This window comes from Phasianus colchicus, chromosome 3 (assembly GCF_987193195.1).
Source record: "Phasianus colchicus chromosome 3, bPhaCol1.hap1.1, whole genome shotgun sequence".
NCBI classification, from domain to species: domain Eukaryota; kingdom Metazoa; phylum Chordata; class Aves; order Galliformes; family Phasianidae; genus Phasianus; species Phasianus colchicus.
In genome coordinates, this window is record NC_143438.1 from 47,592,848 (window position 1) to 47,610,510 (window position 17,663).

General features: G+C 37.6%; 1 long non-coding RNA gene across 4 annotated transcripts in view; it reads left to right on the forward strand.

Moving 5' to 3' along the window:
* Nucleotides 1-17,663, forward strand: part of LOC116226518 (uncharacterized) — a 31,986-nt gene that overhangs the window by 4,824 nt on the left and 9,499 nt on the right. For all 4 annotated transcript variants that reach the window (XR_004166333.2, XR_016465121.1, XR_016465122.1 and 1 more), the window contains exons 4-7: nt 2,306-2,371; nt 7,646-7,730; nt 10,929-11,102; nt 14,164-14,230. This is a non-coding gene — a long non-coding RNA (uncharacterized LOC116226518). The remainder of the gene's footprint in view (nt 1-2,305; nt 2,372-7,645; nt 7,731-10,928; nt 11,103-14,163; nt 14,231-17,663) is intronic.

Genomic DNA, 17,663 nt, shown 5'->3' on the forward strand with positions numbered 1-17,663 from the left:
CTGCAACAGTACAAAACTGATCGACTCAGGTAAACCCAGATGATTCCAATAGATAAACCATATCTTCTGGTGCACCAAAGAGACAATATAACAAATAAACACCATGCTCCATTATCACAAAAAGGAGACAGAGTGTTGTTGTTCAACTGATTAAATTCAAGTACATGAGCAGACACAATGACAGATTTCATTTGGAGTATTGGTGTAAATGCTCTATATCTTGGTGTAGATGTTGCAAGCTACAAGATAATGCTTCAGAAAAAAAGAGAAAACAAATAAACAAAAGCAGCTGGAAATTCCTTCCCGACCCCCTGCAAGTAGATAATTCAAACCCTTAAGCTCTGATTAACCTAATCGGGTTGAAGTATAAGCATTATGAGAGTACTGAGATAATAGATGGTATTCTGAATCCAGGTAATAAAGAAGAATTGGATCAAGATGCAGAAATAGGATGAGATTTCTTAGTTCATAGAAAAGAGGATGGTGTTTGGATTTACTGACAATTAAGAACAGCTATGTAGAAAGACTGTCATGGAACTAGGCAGAAAGTAAGCTACTTAATCATCACTGTGATCATTGTTGCCTTTGTAGGCAACAAGACAGATTTTCAAATTCTATGATTTTATCTGTGGCTTCCCCTTTAATCTCATTATATGTCTACATCTTTCAAGCTGCAGATACTAATTCCAGTTATGCTAACCCAAAAGTGATGATGCAATGGAAAGTTGCATGTACCCACACTGGGATGATAAAGTTTCTAGCAGCTATTGCCAGTCTACCACATGAAGGTAGAATGAGGATCATACAGCTTTAAAATTAGGAGGAGTCAGACTGGACATTTAGGAAGAATGAAAAAAATTAAGCATTACAACAACTTAGTACTCCATCAGCAGAAATACTGTGGTGAAAGTTGAATGTCTTTCTCAATCAGTGCACTCTAGTTCCACATGTACTGTGGAGGGTGTCACCCCAGAGCAGTTGGCAGTGGAGTTTTTTGGCTTTATAATCTGTGAGGTGAAAACTACAGGACCCTATTTCGCTCTACACAGATGACAGCTCTGTGGCACAGAAGACGAGCCCCTCCCTCTGCCTGTGGCTGATGAAGGAGGCTGAATTGTTCTGCTTGATGAAGTGCAGTCTCCTTCTTCTGCTGCTTTCTTACAGACACATTTGCAGCATTTCTATCTGTGGATCTGCCAAATTCTGTAAAAGGAGGTCATATTTGGCCTTGTTTGAGACAAAGACTTCTCTGTTTTTTATGAAGGTGTTCTGACTGGTTTATCATCACTACGAGCACTGCAGATGAAAAAGATGTAGAGGATATTAAGAAATAAAAAGGAAACTAGAAGACAGACTAGTTAATGTTTCAGAGAAAGTTTGTTGTAATGAATACAAATGAAAATCAGTAGCTTTATAGCAAATTATATTCCAGCTGCATTCATTCTATATATTCTGCTTGTTTGCACATCACTGCAGCCAGAACTGATAAAACTGGCAGGTAGGATTATTTTGAAAGGCTTTTGCTTCAGTAAGAATCTAATTCATGCAAAGGAGACAAAGATGTGACTGTGATGAAATGCTGTGGTGAGACATTAATTACAGGAGGAGGCTGCAAACCTTCAGAATTTCTATTTCAGAGAGGCCCAGAAATGTGGGTACCTTCTTACCTTCTTGAAGACATACAGTGGGCAGCTCTCTCCTGTTTCCAAACAATTTTCTCTTGCGCTCTGTTCCACACACGCTTACTCCCTCAAGAACAAGGCAAATGAGACTCCCTGTCTCAAGTGGGTTTGAAAATCTCTGGTTATCTGGCCTGCACATACCCTATAGCATTTCCCTCTTTGCTCCTCCTTGCCTGGCATGTGCTTTCCTCTCTATTCTGCATAGGGTGAAACTCAGAAAATCACTTTCTTAAAACAAACTAGCTTTAAGTTTACTCCCAAGCAATTCAGTGCAATCTCTGTTTCCCTCTCTATCTTTTAGGCACTGACTGGGCTGATATGCTGGCTCACCCCGGGGCTACAAGCACACCAACTAGTCTCCTTGCAAGGGGACAGGCACTTGAGAAGGTCTTTCAGTACTGAAGACTTGTGCAATCAGGAAACAACAAACACTTTTGTCCTTCAGGAATCCTTCACTGATTTTCTTCACTGATTTTGAATTTGTTTGGCAAAATCAACATGCCTTGCTGGGTTTTCTTTATTCTTTGTTGATCCAAGGCATGGCTTTACCTCCAGCAAGCAGATTTTCTTTAAAGTATCATTATATGAATTCTAAAGTTTATTTCTTCTTCCTCATCTTGTAGGGGACAAAGAGACAGAAGGGAATTGTGAAATAATCAGGAGAAGATAAGTAACGTGCTACTTTTGAAGTGAGTACTTATACAAAAGTGCCTTTACTCTCTTCTGTCAATGTAAAGAGGACCAAAACTTTCATTTACTTCCCTTTTCACTATCAAAATGGAGCTGTGGAGGCCTGGTATAGTGAAGAATTGGGCTTTCCAACTATGCAAAATCAGTACATTGGGAAGACTTACGACTGTAGGAGAGGAGAAAGAAATGTGTGTTGGTCATTGTTACAAAGATGAATATTACATATTTTGACTTATTCTAATTTAATGAACCCCAGAAAGCACTTTTAGTGTTTACTTTTTCCTCATTTGATTCTAATTAACCTTTCCCATGATTCAGATGTCTGACAAATGTGGAGGGCTGCAGGGCTAAGTGCTTTTTTCCCATGATTGACTTTAATTAAGCATGCTCCAGGCTTGAAACCCTTGTAAACTTAAAGAACTTTATTTTAATTGCCTTCTGCCACATTTACTTATGCTAGACAAATAATATAAATCAAATATCAATGCTATTAGAAGAACGAAGAACTGACTTACAAAATAGTCTGCCATGGGAAAACATATTACACTCTAAATGTGAATAGAAAATACTATTGTGGGAGAAAGATGACAGATTTCATGAAGGAAACTTCTGGAACTTTAACAGCTTTTCATTTTCTGCACAGTAGGTATGTTAAGAAACCAAGTTTCAAACTACTGTTATTCTTCTCCAGTTTCAGTGTTAATAGGTTATATTCATTAAAACATGAAATTTTTAACTGCATACATCAAGAACTTATTTCAGGCTTTGGACTGTTCAACAGCTCTCTGTTGCAGCTGTTGGAATGAGGCAGTTCAATCTTAATTAGGAGACCTTGTCACCTAAATTGCATGAGTTTTCTGCTCCCTGAGCTTAACCCAAGAAAATCTAACAAAGAGTTAGGTATCAGTACTTGTACAAATACTGATGTTTTTGTTCAAAACACTGCAAAAAAAAAATAGTGCTCCAGCAGATATTTGGAGAAATAAATCAAAGATCATCCATATTTTTTTTAGTCAATATGAAGATTTTATCCAAATATTTGTTTGTTCTTCTATTGATTGATAGAGTTTTAATATAAAATTCTGCCTGGCTTACAGGTGAAGAATATTCTTACTATGAAAATGAATAACATATCTTATTTTCACTCTGCATTCTATTGGTATGATCTGAACTGAGTGTTTTAGAGAGGAATCTTGAGTTGCAGAGAGTAATCTTGAGTCACACAAAGGCACTGTACTGCACATTTTTGCTCCTTTAACATCATGCTGTAGGTTCTGAAGGATCAGCTGAGTTATATTTACCAAATTAGGCTTCTCCTATGAAAACTCTTTACTCTTGACAGGAGTAGTGTGGCTGTCACGCTAGGATGACACCCTGAGAAAACCTTTTGCATTTGCTGTGGCTGAAACTGCTTACCGTTAATAAAAAAAAAAACCAAAACAAATTAAAAAAAAGTCTGAGGAGCCTTTACTGGAAAGAAGCCTGGCAAAACTGTCTTTGAGCTTAATTATAGTAGAGCAGCAGTCTTGAAATATGAGCTAACCTTTTGCTTCGGTAACCAAAATCCTGAAAATAGATGACACAGGGGTTAACAGTGCTGTCTCAATCTTGTTGTCTGTTTCCCTTTTCTAAGACAGTGCAGTATACACTAAATTATTTTTAAAAAATTATTATAGATGTGACTTAGATCAAGTTAATTCCAAAATCAAAATCTTTACATCTGCACCCAGAAATAGAGCAAAGGAATACCTGAATATTTAATCAGTGAAGGCATCATAACATACATAAACATGCACATGCGTCCATTCCTTAATATGTTCGTTTAAGAAAACATTTTTCTCTAAAAGCAGATCCTGCAAAAGGTAGCAGATTGACAGCTCTGTTAGTTCTATTTATCTAGTTAACATGTACTGCTGAAACCACTGCAGCATGAGGGTCTCCATGGGGGCCACCTTTGGCTTCAAAAGAATAATTACATTGATACTCGGCTTCCAAGAATGCCAATAACGACACTGTACCAAGGTGGCAGCTTTCAGATCCCAGCCCAGGACTACAAGATGTTCCAGGCTAACCTAAAATCAAGTGTCAAAACCTGCACAGAGCTGAAGGAAAACTGTTTACCTTTCTGGAGATTGTAAAGACTGCAGTTTAATTCCTGATTTTGACATGTTTAGAAGTCCCGTTGAATGATCTCAGATTAAAAGGGTAAGCTAGGATACATGGTGGGAGATGCACAATGTAGATACTGACACTTGATGCAGTTTGTTTTTAAAGTACCCTGAGCCCTCTAAATTGCAGAGCATTAATTTAAAATGGGAGATATAAGCCATTTGATGTACTGTGGCTTTTTCCTGCCTATGTGTCTTTGCTTAGTCAGTCACTATTATTCACGGGGAAAAAAAATCTAGAGCCATTTCCTGGTTTTAATTAATTCTATTTTACATCCTGACGCTTTAACTTGCTCTTGATCAGCTTCTAAGTGATCTGTTTGACAGGTCTATCTTTAATTCTGAGTAATTGCCAAATCATTTTGCAATTTATCAGAAATGTGAAGAATAACTCTAACTAGAAAGAGCTATTATTCTTCAAGAATGAAAGCAAACTCTTAGAAAAGGGCCTGGGAGATTCAAGAAAAATTGTAATGTCATGTGAAATTCCTGAGTGGTAGACCCCCATCAGATTTCTAGCAAGACTGCTGAGTAATTGTGCATTCCATAAACACTGCAATGATCTGGCTTGAATGAAAGAACCTGCCTACATTCTATTGCTTTATTTAGACTAAGTTGAAAACCCTGCAGTATATTATAATCTATTGAACGTGCTCATTTTGCGGAGATGTTTTCAATGCCCTTTTTTACTGGGTGAGAGTATTGATAGTTGGTATCAGCCTTCAGGAACATCTGTAATTACAAACTAAACTACAGTGCTTCTGACTGAATATTTGTAAAACTCTGCATAATAACTACAATAAGTTTCCTTTCAGCTTGTTCACTCTGTACAAAATCCCAGGCACAGACAGTCACATTTGCTCCCTACTGAGTCATTCATTTTAATGAATTGTAAGCTTATTATAAAAAAAAAAAAAAAAAGGGAGGAGGGAGGGTGTGACGGAGGGGTGAGGCAGATCTAGGACAATTTTCAAATTCAGTGAAGTTGGGAGAAAACTGGCATGAAGCTTTGATCCAGAAGAAATAATGGAGAAAATATTTTCTAAAAGGCTATTTTTTTTCAAAAACCTACACCATGTAATGATGCGTTCTTCACTCAGAAATGGAATATATTTATTTCAAATTCAGTAATTTATTTAGTGTTATTTTTAAAAAATAACTCGTAAGACCAAAACAAAACCTCAGTGTCATGATAATGAAATAGGTATCTCCAAACTTTGTTTTCTTTCAAATTTTGTTTGGAATACTGAACATAAAATTGATTATTTACACAGAAGCTCTCTCGTGGTCTAGATTTGGTTATTTTCAGGGTCATAAATATTGCTAAAACCATGCAACCAGAAAGTCTTCCCCTGCTGAGAGAGAGCACAGGAGGGATGAAGCTATGTATATTGGTATTATTAACAACAGAGCAAAGTGTATAGGAACTATAATCAATGGCACAGCTGCAAGGAGTTCATTATGTAGCTGGTAGGAACTAAGAATATGGACAGATAGTAATTCCCTTTGACATTTAACATTTTACTTAGAAGTGATGGGTGTGATTGGCATTCCCTTCACTCTAGTGGAGATCACACTTCACAGAACCATTGAATCATTTAATGGCTTGGGTTGGAAGAGACCTTAAAGATCATTTAGATTTAACTTCCTGTCATAATCAGAGTTGTCACCCACCAGATCAAGCTGCCCAGGGCCACAGCCAACCTGGCCTTGAACACCTTCAGGAACTATGAATCCACAACTTCTCACAACAACTTCACAGAACAGTAGCCTGTTCCAGTGCCTCACCACTCTAAGAGTAAAAAATGTGCTCCTAATATCTCATTTAAATCTCCTCTCTTTTAGTTTAAAACTGTTCTGCCTTGTCCTATTACTCTCAGATTGTATAAAAAATTAGTTTCCCTCCTCATCTTAGGTATTTGAAAGCTGCAGTGAGATCTCCCCAGTGCCTTCTCCTCAGCATTTCTTCATAAGAATCAGAATTATTAAGGCCAGAAAAGATCTCTACATCATCTAGTCCAACTGTTCACCTACCACCAGTACTGCCCACTAAACTATGTCCCTAAGTACTGTATCTACCCTTTCCTTTAATATCTCTAGGGCTGGTGACTCCACCACCTCCCTGGGCAGCCTGTTCCAATGCCTTACCAATGAAAAGAATTTCTTCCAAATATCCAACCTGAACCTCCACTGGCACAACTTGAGCCCATTCCCTCTTGTTCTATTGCTAGTTAAGAAGAGGGAGAAGAGACTGACCCTCACCTCACCACAACTTCCTTTAAGGTAGTTGCAGAGTGATAAGGTTTCCCTGCAGCCTCCTATTCTTCAGACTAAAAAATCCCAGTTTGCTCAGCTCCTCATAAGACTTATGTTCCAAATTTTTCATCAGCTTTGTTGTCCTTTTCTGGACACTTGGGCTTCAATGTCTTTCTTGTAGTAAAAGGCCCAAAACTGGATGCAGTACTCAAGGTGCAGCCTCACCAGTGCTGAGTTCTGGAGGATAATCAGTTCCCTAATACTGCAGGCCATACTATTTCTGATACAAACCAGGATGCTATTGGTCTTCTTGGCCATCTCAGCACACTGCTGTCTCATATTCAGCTGAGCAATGACCAACACCCCAAGATCCTTTCCTCTGCATAGTCTTCCAGCCACTGAACCCCAGGTCAGTAGTGTGGGGTTGTTGTGACCAAAGTGCAAGACTCAACACTTGTCTTGCTGAACTTTATCCCATTGCCTCAGCCCATCAATTCAATTTGTCCGGATTCCTCTTTAGAGCCTTCCTACCCTTAGGCAGATTGACACTTTTCCCCAGCTTGGTGTAGTCTACAGACTTACTGAGGGTGCACTCAATTTCCTCATCCAAATCACCAATAAAGATATTAAACAGAATGGGCCCCAATACTGACCCCTGGGGAGCACCACTCATCACCAGTTTCCACCTGGACATAGAGATGTTGACCAAATCTTTCTAGCTTTGATCATCCAACCAATTTCTTATCTAATTCGGCCTCTACTGTAGAGTTCCATCTCCTAAATACTTTTTGGTATATGTTAAAAGTCACCTCAGTGGGAGCACTTCCTTATAAAATGCTCTGCTTTCAGTCCTAGATCGATCACTACTTGAATAATCCAGAGAGCCCAGCAGATTTAATTCCTGTGAGATTTCTAGATCTGGGACTTACTCAAGGTAATGACACTACAATATATGTACACACACATATATGTTTATCAATTCATTAATTGTTCTCATAGTCTAAATCCTGATACAGCAAGACTACTGCCCTCCTTCCAGAGAACTGGCAAATGAAGAAGTCATTCTAACCATAGAAAAATTTATTGGGCAGAGGAGCACAATAGTGTTACCATGGAGAAGAGAGATGGGAATGATTCCTCCATGGTCTAGGATCACATGGTTGCCTCATCTGTGTTTCTTATAGCTAGAATATTTTATTATCTCCAGATAAAAAAACTAGCAAACAAACTAATTAAAAACAAACAAACAAACACAGAAACTCCCACCAGCAACAAAAACAAATAAGGAAGTAAACAGACTTAAAATAATGGAGGAACATGAAAGAAACCCTATAGAAGGCAGACACAAAGGCAAACTCTTTACTTTTAGGGTGTGGCATTTTGGGGGGAATTTCTTCCTGGAAGCAGCAAATATGTGGCAAAACAGAAAAAGAAAAATGTAAGTATTTCCTTCTTCCCAGATGTGCAGATTAAAAGAATACTGGTTGCTAATACTATTGCTATGATTTGGCTCATAGCAAATGCACCTTCATAAAATATCACGCCATATTGCTGCAGCTGGCTGGATAATATCTGGATGATATCTGTTCCTGCGATTGTCATTGCCAAGCAAAGAGATATGCCAAATTATTAAAAAGTGCATTAAAGTCCCAGTTCCTCTTATTACTCCTTGTGCTCCTTGCTCCAATTCTTTTCATGTTGTTCTGGTACACGGGGAGATAATGAAGAAGTTACATAACTAATTAAAGCAGATCTATTTTTTTTATAAAGACTTTGGAATTGACTTTATTGGGAATTAGCAAAATAAATTCCCAAGTGTATCTCAACACTATTACAAAAAAAAAAAAAAAAAGTTGGATTTACTTGCTTTGGCTTTCAGGAGTGCTGTTTTAATATAGACTTTCCCCATAGTCAGAGGTATTTTCTCTCTTACTAGCATACATTGAAGCGAGGGGTATCATTTTTATTATGAAGTGTAGAAACGCAGAGGCAGTTAGCAAAGCATGAGGTGCTGAAGGAAGGCTTACTGAAATCACTGAAAAGATTCACACTGACTGCACTGACCATGGGTGAATATTAAAGACCCCATGCACATCCTATTGTAATCAACTTTTTTTAATTAAGAAGGCTCTATTTCTAATGAATATCCAGAGATTTATAATGGAGATGGGGAAGAAGAGTTAGGAAAAACAGGAAAAAACGTTTCTGATATGATTCAGGTTTTTGAAAGAATGGGTGTGTGACTGTGATTGAGACGTACTGTGCAAGCAGAAACTTCTCTTGTATCACGAGCTCTGAGAGACTGGTTTCTTTGGTTTCACAACATTCTGTTGCTATGCAAAAACAACATCATCTCATCCACTACACGGGGCAAAAGGAAGAGAAAAAAAATATTTTAAATTTTTTACCAAGAGCAAACCTGAGCAAAAAACCACTCCATTTCTAATTGGTTGGTATAACTGGTAGATATTTTCCTGCTCTTTATGCCAACATCTTTTTTGTTCCTTTTGTTGGAAGAAGTCAGGAAAGGACGAGTAAAGAAAAGAGACAGAAAGGGAAAGTTACATTTTGGCAGATCTGAATACATTTTTTCCCCCCATGGAACCGTCTGTGAAAAGAGCAACAAAAAAAAAAAAAATTCCACTATCATCACCTTTTTTAAAAATCATAATTATTAATATATGTGGAAAAGATACTAATTGAAGAAAAATGTCTCTTTTTTGTAAAATAAATCTCTATGAAATAGTAAACCCCAAATTCAGAGACCATCATATATTTTTGAGCTACCATGTTCACTTTGGTATGTTAAAAATGTACATCTGCATTGAAAAGACTGGTCTCACATAGCTACTTTGCCATTAAATATATATTTTAGACTGTATATTTTCAGGTTTGGCAAATTGAATCCAGAATGAATATTCTCTCCCATCCCTTAAGCCTATAAATACTGCTCTGCATCCATATCTCCAGCGTGACCTGTTTGAAGCATTGAATCTCTTGCTCACAAATGACCAGACACAGGGAAAAAGTTAGGGTGAGACTAAACCTTGCAGGGATCTGCCTCATAACCTTGGGCTGTTCAGTAGTAACTGATAATGTATGTTTTGCTCTATATAAATGATGCTGACTGCACACAGCAAATATATATTTTTAATCATGGAATTGCTTTTATTGCAATCTATGGTTGTCTAAACTTGGAAACATAAGTTGTTGAGTGATGAGCAAAAGAGGTGATATGCTGACTGCATACATGTATTTATGTGCATGGCTCCCACGTACAGACACAGATGAAGAAACACTGAAGTTTCAGGTGCCTTTTTTCTGAAATAGATGCAGAGAGACTGAGAAGAATCAAATGGTTTTAAAGAACAAAAGTTCGGGGAAATAGGTACAGCAGTAAGCCTGGTAATTTATGAGCAATGTGAAGGATTTACTACACTTCTGCATCACTTCATATGATAAATTTTCTTTGGTCACTGCCTTCTGACTCACCATGAGAATTAATTTGCAAACCTGAGATATCTAAATGGTAAATTATCAAGTTTATTATTCATGATGAATACCAAATCATTGTAGTAACATTCCTATTTTTTTTCATTTAGTATTTCATATTCACACAAGATGAAAAGTTCTTAAGGTAAAACTTCAAGTTGCATAAAACTTGGCATACGTACTTTGCTTCAGTTCACTATTTCTGACATTGTCTTTCAGCATTCTTCATTTGAACTGGGTTATTTTTGTTTTGTTTTTCTTTTTGCAATATCTGTGCAGGAATTTGATTTCTCAACAAAATAGCACTTCGAATTTTTGCTAAGTCTGTTGTTTTTCTGCCTGGCTAAAACTACAATATCATAGTGGTTTATGTTACTTTTTTTGTTTTCTATTGTTCTCATCCTTTGTCCTCTGTTGTCCTCTGCACTCTGAAAGGTGTGCTGATTAGAACAGAGACAGGAAAAATATTCAGGGAAATGATGCAGAAAGACTACTCAGATTTTTCTGAAACATTTTGGGAATACTGTAGCAGTAACATAGATGTCACCTCCTGCCATTCGTACAGATTGCTTCAACTCATTTCCTAGTTTCAGTCTGAGTTGTATTTCTAAGCTTTTAATTTCTAGTTATTATTTTAAAGGTCAGCCAGCCTGGACAACCAGCACAGCAATGACATGAGTTAATCATTTAGCTATAATGGTGTTAACTCACGTGAAATACAGTGGCAGCATCTCACTGAAACTGAAAGAAAATTTTCACATGGGTCTGACTACATTGATCATGAAGTTGAATGGAACGTGAACCTGCAAGCAAGGTACTCCCTGATAATTATACATGTATCCTGTGATAATTTTATACACTTGTGTTAAATGCAAGGCACTTTACATAATCATTGAGAATGAATGAAAGCAGCTTTTAATTTACCATGTACTGGAGAACTGTGGTGGTAACTTCACAACTCAACTTCTCCAGTGATAACTTGCTCTTCTGTCTGCATTTTAAAAAGACCAGCAGAAATATCTCAGTAATCCCTACTCCCTGAGAAGAGATTGGGATGAGAACAGAATGATGTAGATGCCTGCACAGAAGTGTCTGGAGCCTCCTGAATCTCATGGTTCTTACAAAAGGAATTACAGGTTACTTATATTTATGTTCTTTCTACATCAGAAACAGATCTGAAAAACTAGAAATACGTATCTTCATGCATTAGCAGCACATTACCTTCTTGATCAAACCAACTCATTTTGGTCATGATTTTTAAAACTGTCTAAACAATTGTTGTCAGAAAGTTGCAAGTTCTATATTCAAAAAAATATAGTTCATTTACAGTATTTGAATCAACAGATGGCCAGAATAAGAGATGGAATATTGCTAGTCATCTCTGAAAGCTCTGAAAGGCTTGGCTATTTTTTTTGAAGCCACAGAAAGCCACATGACGAGAAAGATTTTTTCTTTTACAAAACTGAGCATCACAAGTTGTCATTTGTCTGTCTGTTGTCCACTGCTCCAAGCACAACATTAACTCCTCAGACAGGGCAGGCAGTAATATTGACGTTGTTCCCTACAAAAATAACATCTTTAATATCTAGATGAGCTTTTATAGGAGTCCTGTGGACTCCCTGACATTTACATTCCAAACCAGTGTTGACAATGTTAAGGCCACTTCTCTTTTGGGCTAATAACGATCACTTTGTTTGCAGTTCAGAGAAATTAATGCTCAGCAGCTGAGGGGACAGGAACCATGACAGAAAGCCTCCAAAATAGACACAAATCCTTGCAGATGTTGTGACATTACATTATCAATGGAAATGGAGTTGACAGGGAAGTTAAGACTATATGAGAGGAAATTACAGTCTTAAGAAAATGACAAAGAAATCCATGTCAGCCAAGATCTGTGTAAAAGATACCAAGTAATAGTTACAGATGAAGACTGATACTAAACAAACACAAACTGAAAGACAAAAGTATTCCTTTTGATTATGTGGTTTCTTGTATGACTGGAGTGGCTTCGCTACGTGTTTGTTCCCATAGTGACCGCTTGTTATTCCTCAAAGACTGGATCAAAATTCCTTTCCTGATCTGGCTTAAAGCAACTGTTCAACCACAGGCAACAGCATGTGCAGTGAATGCCACAATGAGCAGTGCTCCTCATATTTCCCATCAAAGATCACTCTGTTGACTCACACTGAACTTTTGCCAGGAGCCTATGGGGAAGTACTGCTCCTCTTTGATCACCTCCTATCAGGGTGATAGCTGGGCTCATCCTCACTAACACTGGTAACAGCAAAGAGGATTATCTGCAGTGGAAGTAGTGCCCTGAAGGAGCAGAGAGAGAAAGACAGGGTTTCATGAAAATGAGCCTTTTTTTCAAGTAAGCATTTAAAAACTGGAGGGATACCACCAGATTGAGATTTACCACTGTTTTTGTCATAAAGCAATAATAATAAAGAATGGACTTTTGTCTATTAAAAAAAGTTGCTTGCAATATTGCTTATAACTAAAGAAAAATAAAAACCATGTGACAGCCCAGCAATTCAAGAACCTAATGGGCTTTGATACACAGCTTCCACAGAGCTTGTGCAAATACAGATTAACTTTAAAAATGCTTCACTCCCCAGTGGACAGATGTTCTACTTTTGAAATTGAGAGGCAGTCAAGGAGAGCAGATTGTCTACTGAGTGCTACTTAAGGGTTGGGAATGAAGATGCACAGGACAGCAATGTGTTAGGAACACTAAATAACCCTCCCTATATCTCCTTCAGTGCTACAGCCTCTTGTTAGACAAAACTGCGCTGCATCTGGAGAAACATCAAGGAAGTGCCTTAACCTAGTCCCTCCTGGGACATTGTGTGCTCATGAGAATGCACACAGCTGGGTCATTGGAGTTGGTCATAGCTCAAGGTTCACTTGATGTTATCTAGGTGTCTCCCTTAGCTGTAGTCATTCAGTGCAATAAAAGTCTCACAAAAAATTTGGATCCTGCATGTTAGGTTATCCTCGAAAACCTCAAACCATAGCAATGCACAAAGGGCACTACAGCCCCAGAATTCCCACAGCTTGGGTGAAATCCTCAGGGCAGGAAGCAAAACAGAGCCCCAAAGCCACCCCCCTATCACAGTGGAAAATCTTCTTTCTGCATGTTTAATATGATGTGGACCAAGCTGTACTCTTCTTGATAGCAGTATATATAGCTCATTACAGTAGCTACTGGAATAATGAAAATTTCATTTACTTCTATTTTATGCTTTTCCATGGTTTTAATTTTGGGAACTGGAAATAGTTGAGTCAGCTTCAGTTTCCAGTCTTGTTGACATACTCTGCAGTTGGCACTGTGGCTTACACACTACTCTGAAAAAGGTGAGGGGGTGTTTAATTTGCTAATGATTACTTAAAAATGCATATATATTGAGATAAAAAGGAAAAAAAAAGTCATGAAAATATTCCCATTTCAAACATGACAGACTTTGGTATGTCTGAAGCTCTATCTTAATACATCCTAGATTCTATTCAAAGTTAACCTGTTAGCAACTAGTCAATTACCATGAGAAAAAAAAAAGATACTGCTGGTTCCAGTTCTTCAATGTTCTGAATTAATAGTGAGAGCTGGGAAAGAATGAGAAAGTGAACCCTAGAAGGTGATGAATATTTCTGTTAGAAGTGCTAAGCAATTGAAATAAATCATTATGAAAAGTGAGCAACATGTGAAGCACAGGCAACAAATAACTGGACACTTTTTTTGTTACCGGTCAGTACAAAAGTCTGTTTGTAACCATGGCAACTGGGAGTCCAAATTTACAGCATCATTACTAACCAATATTGAAGGGTAGCTTATAACACTTTTCTCTCTCAAGAGATATTACCTTCTTTCCCCACAGTGCCTTACAGATATGTGCTTTGACCTGAGGTTTCTTCCTTCACAGAGAAGATCTACAGTAGGTTCTGGTAAGTCCTGTTACTTATACATTTCTCTTCCACATGAAGCAGGCTGGACCTCATCACACATTGTATTTCGGGTTATCTGAGATTGTTTTTCCTCTCAAATATCTGTGATAAATAATAAAATTTTCTTCAGACAGCAAGGCAAAGTCTCTTTCTAGTTCTGAGACCAATATAAGTTTTCCCTGTAACACTTCACGTCCATCCTACACATTGGTGGAAGTGTGCCAGAAAAACACCACATAAGAACAACTTGATATTTAATGTCATTGTTCTGCTGAAACTCTTTGAAATTGCTTCTGGATAATCACTGTTGAAAAGTAAATATGCATTCATAAAATTATGATAGTTACACTCGAAAAGTCAATATGCCTATCTTTCTTCTCAGGATTAAACTGTAAGAAACAGACAAATTGTTCTGGATACAGAACTCACAGGGGCAGGGTTCAGCAAAGCTCCTGTCTGGCCTGGACCTAAAAGCCTTTTGTTGTTGTTTTAAACAGTAGTTATTTTTCTTGATTATAGAATTCCCTCAAGAATTCCCCCACTTTTAAATATTTGGGCTCTCTGTAAGTTAAAAAATTACCTGTTCTAAAACATTTTACAATAGTATACCTGCATTTTCATTGGGAGCCTAATTGAATAAACTTAATTGCACCTAGTTTTGTACTTAATGCTAAGTGTTTTCTTCTGCTAACTTGTTAAACCAGCACTTCAACTTTTTTCCAATTATTTAGAATACCAGCGTTATCTGGGTAGATTGAGTTATTCCTACAGTACTATCAAACCCTTTCTTAGATCCATCTTGGTTCTGCCATGCTAAGAGATTTCTCTGCTTGCAGCTAAAGCCTGATTTATTCCTCTTATTTGTCATATTGCAGTTTGCATACAAACAACTTCCTTTTATCAGTGCACTCTTTCTCACATTATTTACCCTTTCATCTATGTTTTACAAGTTGATCCAGCTAGGAAACCAGAAGACAGCTCTGAGTAACTGAAAGCACCGTCATCTAGCCATTCAATAAACTGTGCTATAATAAAAGGTCAAATGATGCACCAGTATGTTTATGTACACCAATGTTCTGTCATGACATAAATGCACTTAAACAAATCTTACTGAATCAACCAAGGAAAAAAAGTAATGTCCTTTTTTCATCATACACTCCTTGTACCACCTCTTTGTGTCTTAAATGAAAAAAACTGCAGGTACTTTCCTCATGAATGCACATTTTTTAAAGCATGAGTTTTTTTAAATTTAGCATCAATTCTGAACTCTGTATTTTCCTGGTTTTGTTTTGATTTTCCCTTTGGCCTCTAATTCTATTTATATTAGAAATCATCTCTTGTTTTCATAAAACTGCTCTCCAGATGAACAAAACTGTGAATAGCAGCTACGTTCCTGGTAATCCACATTCAGAAGTCTCAGACAGGATTGTAAACAGCAATGTCATTTTACAGTAATATCTACTTTGCAGTCAGCTGATGAGCTCAGCCAAAAAAAAAAATAGTATCATATATATAAATATTTGCCACAGGTATTTTATCTGTGTAGTGACGTAACCCAGCAGGTAGCTCAGCACCACTCAGCCACTTGTTCACTCTCCCCAGATGGGATGGCAGAGAGAATTGGAACAGTGAGACTGCAGGAATACATGGGTTGAGAGAAAGAAAGTTGAGTTGACTATGTAAAACAAAAGCTACATGCACAAGCAAAGCAAGGAATTCACATGCTTCTTTCCATCAGTAGGCAGATGTTCAGCTACTCTCAGAAAAGCAGGACTTATCACACATGAACAGTTTCTTGGGAAGACAAACACCATTATTGACTTCTTCATTCTTTACCACAGCTTTTATTGCTATGCATGATGCCATGCGGTACGGGAAATCTATTTGAACAGACTGGGGAAGCTGTCCTGGCTGCGTCCCTTTCCAGCTCCCTGTGCACCCCCCAAGCACCCTTGATGGCAGGGCAGCATGAGGAGCTGAAATGTCCTTGGCTCTGTGCAGAGTTGTTCTGCAAAAGCCAAATCACTGGTGTGATATCAATATTGATTTGTTGTGTAGGTTTTTTTTTTCCCCTAAATACAAAATACAGCATCATAAGTCTCTATGAAGAAAATTAACTCTATCTCACATCAAACCATGAGAATTTATAATTATAAAAGAAAGAATTTTTCACAGGCTAACAAACTTTTAATAATACTGATATCCTAACATTATGGATTGGAGATATGAGATACAGGAGATACAAAATATCTCTACTGCTTTTGAATTTTTCTGGCATAGTACACCAAGATTATCAATATTTGAAACGTTTGGGGGGAAAAAAAAGGGAAATCAGCTCTTAACTACTTCTTAGTACCATCATTCAGTCTTCATAGTAATTTTCTTTTATCTTGCTGCTATGTGAACTAATATAAGCACTGACTCCTCCAGCCAGATGGAAATTTCATAGAATCATGGAATGGGTTGTGTTGGGAGGGACCTCTAAGATCATCTAGTTCCAACCCCCCTTGCTATAGGCATGGACACCTTCCCTCTAGACCAAGTTGCTCAAAGCCCCATCCAGCCTGGCCTTGAATGCTTCCAAGGAGGGGGCATCACAGCCTCACTGGGCAACCTTTTCCAGTGTCTCACAGTGTCTTCACAGTGAAGATTTTCTTCCTAACATCTACTCTAAATCTACCCTCTTCCAGTTTAAAACCATTTCCTCTAATCCTGTTGCTACATGCCCTTCCTGCACTTATAAGAAGTCCATTCCCATCTTTCCTGTAGGCCCCCTTCTGTACTGTACTGAAAGGCTGCTATAAGGTTCCCCTGGAGCCTTCTCTTCTCCAGACTGAGGAGCCCCAACTCTCTCAGCCTGTCCTCATAGGGGAGGCGCTCTAATTTGCTATGTAATATGACAGTGTTTTTCATGGAATGTAATAGTAAAATGATATTTTGCTGCTTTTTCCTGTAGCATTCTTCAGTAGCCATACTTTATTAGAAAATCAGTGCCTAGCATTTGCTCTTGACTCATGGGAGTCTCAGAACTCATAATCCTATACTTTTATTTGCCTCTAGAGATATGGAAACTATGCCTAAATTTTATGAGTAGAAGTTTCATTATATTTTAACAGGTATGAAATTCTTTATTAATACCTTGTTTTTTTTTGTGATTTTTTTTTTCCACTTGTATTCTAGAGTAAATGAGCTCATCCCAACAACTTTTTGCTCTAGAAGTTTCTTCAGTATCATCACATGCTCATGTGTACCATGATGAAAAGGAATAATCAGTTAAGACTTAAAAACTAAAAGTAAGAAACAGATAAATTGCTTGTAGTTTAGAAGTGCTTACTTCAGCAGCCTTCAATTCCATCCCTGAGGCGAAATATACTAACGTGAAATGTACTAAATACTACTTTAGGTCTTAAATGCTGATAGGGAAACAATGTAA